Source organism: Bufo bufo, chromosome 5 (genome assembly GCF_905171765.1).
Source record: "Bufo bufo chromosome 5, aBufBuf1.1, whole genome shotgun sequence".
In the NCBI taxonomy this organism is placed as follows: Eukaryota; Metazoa; Chordata; class Amphibia; order Anura; family Bufonidae; genus Bufo; species Bufo bufo.
This window is the reverse complement of record NC_053393.1, coordinates 547,113,443-547,119,442: the sequence shown is the minus strand read 5'-3', so window position 1 is coordinate 547,119,442 and position 6,000 is coordinate 547,113,443. Positions and strand designations below refer to the sequence as shown.

Sequence of the window (6,000 nt, the reverse complement as noted above, 5' to 3'; positions counted from 1 at the left end):
CGGTCTGGATTTGGGACTTGCTCTTAGTTCCTTAAAGGGACAGGTGTCGGCACTGAATTTTTTTTCCAGCGTCCTTTGGCAGAACAGACCCCGGTCAAGACCTTTCTACTAGGGGTGGCTCACATTGTTCTTCTGTATCGCACCCCCCTTTTCCTCTGGGGACTTAAACCTTGTCCTTGGCTCCCGCTAATCGGCTCCTTTTGAGCCTCTGGACGCAGTTTCCCTCTGTATCCTTTCCTGGAAGGTTGCGTTCCTGGTGGTGATCACATCCATAAGGCGTGTTTTGCATTTGGCGGCGCTTTCTTGTAAGGAGCCTCTTATTCTGCACCAAGATAAGGCAGTGCTCCGCCCGGTACCTTCTTTTCAGCCGAAGGTAGTCTCTGCCTTCCATGTCAACTAAGACATTGTTCTCCCTTTGTACTGTCCCACTCCATCAGATCCTAGGGAGCAAGCTCTAAAATTTAGTTTTTTTATCCTTCTCCAGGTCAAGGTGATTCTGCATCAAGTTGTCACAGCTGTCATAAGAGCTGTGTGGCCTCTGCTGAAAGCCACCTGGCTTTGTCTGCATCTTTTAAGGCACGAGGGTCTTCTCACCCCTCCAGGATAACAGCAGGTTGCTGGACTTCAAAGCTCCCACCCCCCCTAGTGAATCTGCGAGGTACAATTCTGACATGCCAGAGTCCATGCCCTCAGCCTGGAGGCCAGACTTGCTCCCTGCGTTACACAGCACATCAGGCTTATTCCTGTTTCTGTTCGGTGCAGTTACTGGCGAACTCTGAAGAACGCGATGGTCTCGGTCTGAGAGGGGAAATGAGCGATGTTCCCAAGGTGCAACAGTCTGCTGAAGAAGGAAGAAAGTGTTACTATAGGTAATTAGTGTACAATATAGCCTGTAAGTAACACAGATTACCATTTTGCCATCAAAGTGCAAAAATGATCACAGCGACCATTACAGTACTGTGCCTGGTCAGCAATGATGGGGATGCAGCATTCATTAGAGTGCAATGACCCCTTCAATTATCTGATCTATAGGGGTGTGAAGAGCAGGACACCCAAAAATCTGATAGGACCGGTCATCAATTTTGTAGCCCTGGAAAACCCCATTTCAAACCCTTCCCAACATCTAGTGTAAAAGTACGGTGGATGTCGGGTCTGTTTAAAATGGTGCTTTCACGCAGAGAGCCTGGGCTAATGTCCACGATCTGTGCTAATGCCGATTGCAGACATCTAAACCCTCAGATGCTGTGGGGGGTGGTCGGTACAAAATGTCCAATTTGCCTTTTTTCAATCACTTCACCTCCCACAAACAATTGAATATAGTGTGACCCAAAAATCATACACCCCAAAATAGTATAAATAAGAATTGTCCCAAAAAAAACAACTAGCCCTCACACAGCTCCGTAGACATAACTATAAAAAGTTAAGAGGGTCAGAATATGGTGATGAAAAGAAAAAAAATGTTTTCAATTTTTTTCAGTATTAAAACACAAGACAGACTAAGCAAACACAGCATCGCTGTATTCGTACTGTTTCATGTAAGATGAAACAAACCTGTTCTTCTTCATCTGGGACCTCAGGGGTGGAAGATCTGGTGTCTTCACTCCAGGAAAGCCCCCTGGTGCGGCTGTAGACAGAGAGGCATTGGACAGTGCTGTAAGGCTCCTGGTTGTCTGTTGCAGCAGATGACAGGGTTAGTGGGACCTCATTAAGGCTGTGGAAACCAAAGTCCGGGGAGGCTGGCTGTTGGAACGACCCTTGGCTATTGGATGAGGGTTGTGGCGTCCATCGACCATCAGATTTGTTAGAGGATCTAATGAACAGAAAAATAACCTGTTTCAAATATCCACAAGCAAAGGATTGAGAGCCGTGTTCTTTTCACCACTACTCTGAAGCTTCTGCCAAGCAAGACAACTGGGACACCTGGACGCTCCGACTAAGGTTCCTGCCTTTCCATGAGGCCTGCTGCTCATTACACACTGCACATCATCCAAGGCAATTTAATTTGCATTCTAAGTGTGTCATCTACACCGAGGTGACCTGGAAATCACAGTCCTGTCAGATTGTGTGTTCTGCTATGTTAAATGAAATTTACGTACCTGCATCCTCGCCTCTGTGGAGCAGCTGAAGTCTGGAGGACACCTGACCATATAGGGAGGGTGTACAGGGACTGGGGGTCCCCCTTCCCCCTTTCCCAGGTTCCCTATCCTTGTTCTAGGGCCCCATTCGATTTTGGTCAGGATTTGGTGCTTTGGGGGTTAATGATGTCATCCTGCCGTGCAGGAAGGGGCGTGCTGCATGGTTCCCCTTTATAAGGCCCTGTGTCCCCTCCTTCTTCCTCTTTGGCAACCTAGCAATGCCTGGTGGCGTTACGATGAGGAATTTAGGCGCTGCCTGGCATTACAGCCAGATTTGGGCTGGGGGGTTAAGGCCACGGATGTCTGGCTCAGGTTGATGGTGGGGCAAAAACCTCCTCCCTTTTCGGGGGTGGCCGCTGGTCCAGGGGGGTCTTCTTCCCCGGGTCCGGTGGCCGTCCGCCGACCGGGGTCATGTTGGCTGTTCAACTAGGGTAACTGCAGGTTGTCGGGATTGTGTAGATTTAAGCACGAGTGCTCCGCATGTGGTGGTCCCCATTCAGCTAATAAGTGCTCCCGTCCTCCCATTAGACCCCCCGAGCAGGGCGTGCATAAGAAACCCGGTGAGCGTGTCAGAGATGTACCCCTGGCTAGACAGTTACCCCAATAGGCAGGCAGCTGAGCAGCTTAGGGCGGGGTTTTCAGTTGGGTTCTTTATCCCATTTGTATTAAGTCGTTGTCCAGTTTTGTCTGATAATCTGAGGTCTGCCCGTGATTTTCCTGGATGTCCTCAGGGAAAAAGTTGAGAAAGAGGTGGAGTTGGGGTGTATGAGGGGTCCATTTAGGGAGTTACCTTTCCCCAACCTGAGGGTTTCTCCGCTTGGGGTGGTCCCTAAGAAGGAGGTGGGTAAGTTTCGGTTGATACACCATCTGTCTTATCCCAAGGGCTCGTCTGTGAACGACACCATTACCCCGGAGGATTCGTCAGTGTCATATGTTTCATTTGACAGGGCGGTGGAGTTGGTCAGTGAGGCCGGTAGGGGGGCTCTCTTGGCGAAATCAGACATAGAATCGGCGTTCCGCCTCCTCCCGGTTCACCCCGATTGTTTTCATTTGCTAGGTTGCCGTGTAGATGGTCTGTTTTACTATGACACGTGCCTCCCAATGGGATGTTCCATATATCGTGTCATTATTTTGAGATGTTTGGATCCTTTTTGGAGTGGGTTGTTTGTTACGAGCTTTGGGGTAGGAGTTTATCCAATAGACATGTTTAGTTTTGGACGGATAATCTGTCGGTGGTCTATGGGATTAACAGTCTTTCTTCCACTTCCCTCCCGGTTTTGTCCTTGCTCAGGCATTTGGTGCTTAGGTGTCTTGAGTTTAATATCTATTTCAGGGCTCTTCATGTTCCGGGGGTAGAGAATAAGATTGCTGATGCTCTTTCCCGTTGTCATTGGCAGGAGTTTCGGTCCCTTCACCCGGAGGCAGATCTGGAAGGCAAGGAGTGCCCGCAGCACCTATGGCTCCTGGTGGACGACAGTTGATGCCGCTGATTCAGGCGTCGGTTTCCCCTGCAACCTGGCAGGCGCATGGTAAGGCGTGGGGGGAATGGGAGAGCATGGTGGGGGGGCGAGATGTGGTTTCCAGAGATGATCTCCGCCTGGAGGTAACGATTGAATGGTTATTGCAATTACGCGCTAGTGGGGTGTCAGCTTCAGTTGCGCAGCGTAGGCTGTCAGGGGTAGCCTTCCATTTTAGGTTGCGCGATTGGCCGGATATCACTAAGAGATTTGTTATACGCCAGGCGCTTCGGGGGTGGAAGAAGGAGCTTGTATACCGTGAATGTAGGCGTCCGGTGTCATTTAATCTGTTAGGCAGACTCATTGCTAAGCTTTCTGAGGTCTGTGGGTCCCCGTTCGAGGTTGCGTTGTTTTCATGCGGGCTGATTTAGAATGTTTTCCGTCTTTTTTCCAGGAGGTCGTTTTAGTATGGTCCGAGATTGTACCGCGGGTGGTGTGGCAAGGTGGTAGGGATGGTGAGGCCATCGAGAAGTGCAGGCGGACGGTGAACGCTCGAATGTCCAGTTTTGTTAGATCCCGCGGTGGGGTGGTTGTTCGTCATCGACAATTGGAGGGCGACAATCGCTCGTTGATGAGGCCGGATGGTGTCCACTTGTCCGATATCGGCCTAGATATGTTTCTCTCTGGTCTCCAGGATGGGATTGAACAGGCCATGTTCTTGTTGGGTGGTGGTCGGAGCCCCGTGTGAGGGCGGGTCTCCTCCGTGGCGGCAGGTAAAGAGAAATAGGATACTGAGCAGGTGAACTGGCGTAATCTGCCCGCTGGGAGTCCAGCGGCTGGCGGATCGCACGGGCTCAGTTATGTGTTATGCCGTTAAAAGAATTAGCTGTGGCCGACTACCACCCAACAAAATCGTTAAATAAAGGTTATAAACTTGACTTGGTTGTCAGTGTCATTTGTGGCGGGTTGACATGGCGGGGCCAGGGTGTAGATGGTTCCCCTTCCCCTTCTCCTTTCCTGAGAGTGACTACCAACAGTCCAGGAATCCCAGCGGGAGCGCTCCAGATCCTCGTATGCACTGTGGCGGTTCTGATATGCCTCTTCGGACAGATCTTCAAGCTGCAGAGACACAGAGAAGTCAACATAACTAGATGAAGTCAGGGCATAGCAGAGCCTGCTCATCGTGTGGGAAATTAATAGACTGGATGGGCTCTGTCCTAAACTAGAAACTAAGCAGCATCAATGTCAGACAGACCAGCGCAATCTGCCAGGAAATGCAAGTCAAAGGGGTCGTCTCATCTGAGACACTGGGAGCATATCGCTAGGATATAACACCCTATTGTCTGATAGGTGTGGGACCCGCACCTATCTCCTAAAAGTAGCCCCAAAAGTGGTGGAGGGTGCATTGCGCATGCGCAGACGCCGTCCATTCATTTCTATGGGGCCACCGAGAATAAAGCACTGGCTTAGCCATTTCCGTCAGGCCCATAGAAGTGAATGGGAGCGGTGGGCGGTCATACACTGTGCGCTCCCATTCACTTCTATGGGGAGCGCGCTTGGTGGTGGCCGAACCAAAGTGGCCGAACCACCACTTTGCTCGCTCTGTTCTCCATATAGGCGCGGGTCCCAGCGGTGGGACCCGAACCTATAAGACAATAGGGGATATCCTAGCAATATGCCCCCAATGTCTCAGATGTGAATACCCCTTTAACGCTGCATTGTAAGGAGGAATAAAAGTCAATCTATTACCCAACATAACAGCTGTACACAGGTCATTAATGCCAAAGGTTAAATAACTTCTAGGGGTCGTCACAAAAAATACCCCTCCATATGGGCATGGGGGGGTCCCAGGCCTAGGATCCCCCTTTATGGTCAGGTTGGAACCTCCAGCTCTCACGATTGTGGACGGAACGTGCTCCAGTATTACACAGACATCTCCTCATCTGAATGACTGACCCCACAGTGGCTGTGCCTACTTCATTTACAGGGAGGCAATGCTGCCACCTGCAACTCCCTAGGACAGACTCTGACTCCCTGAAAGATAGAAGTACACATCATAGGATGTAAGAGAGGGTCAATGGAAGAATAAATATGAGAGGGGGGCTGAAAGGGGGCATTGATGCTTAGTCCATTGGAAAAGATCAGTTGCTGATGTGTTATACCCACTATCAGTCACACAGGCAGCGGCATTAATGTGAAGGAACTGAAAGTATTGTTTAACCAATAGGACAAAACCCCCCCTCATCTAATAACACATAAAGAAAAGGCCACACTGCATTGCTAAAGGTCCTCTCAGCATCAAGACCCGTAGGTGGTTACGCTGGGTTATGGTCCGGTACTGTGGACGCAACATCCAGTCTATGAGTTGCAGTGTTGCTTCTGTTCTAAATTAGGTCTGTCTGAGCATT

General features: G+C 50.1%; 1 long non-coding RNA gene across 1 annotated transcript; it reads right to left on the bottom strand.

Annotated features, from left to right (window-relative positions):
• Positions 1-720: 720 nt before the first annotated feature.
• On the bottom strand, positions 721-2,108 carry LOC121000756. The gene is made up of 3 exons (XR_005778890.1): positions 2,097-2,108; positions 1,552-1,810; positions 721-838 (listed from the first exon to the last, which is right to left on the bottom strand). It is a non-coding gene; the product is annotated as an uncharacterized LOC121000756 (long non-coding RNA).
• Positions 2,109-6,000: the final 3,892 nt, after the last annotated feature.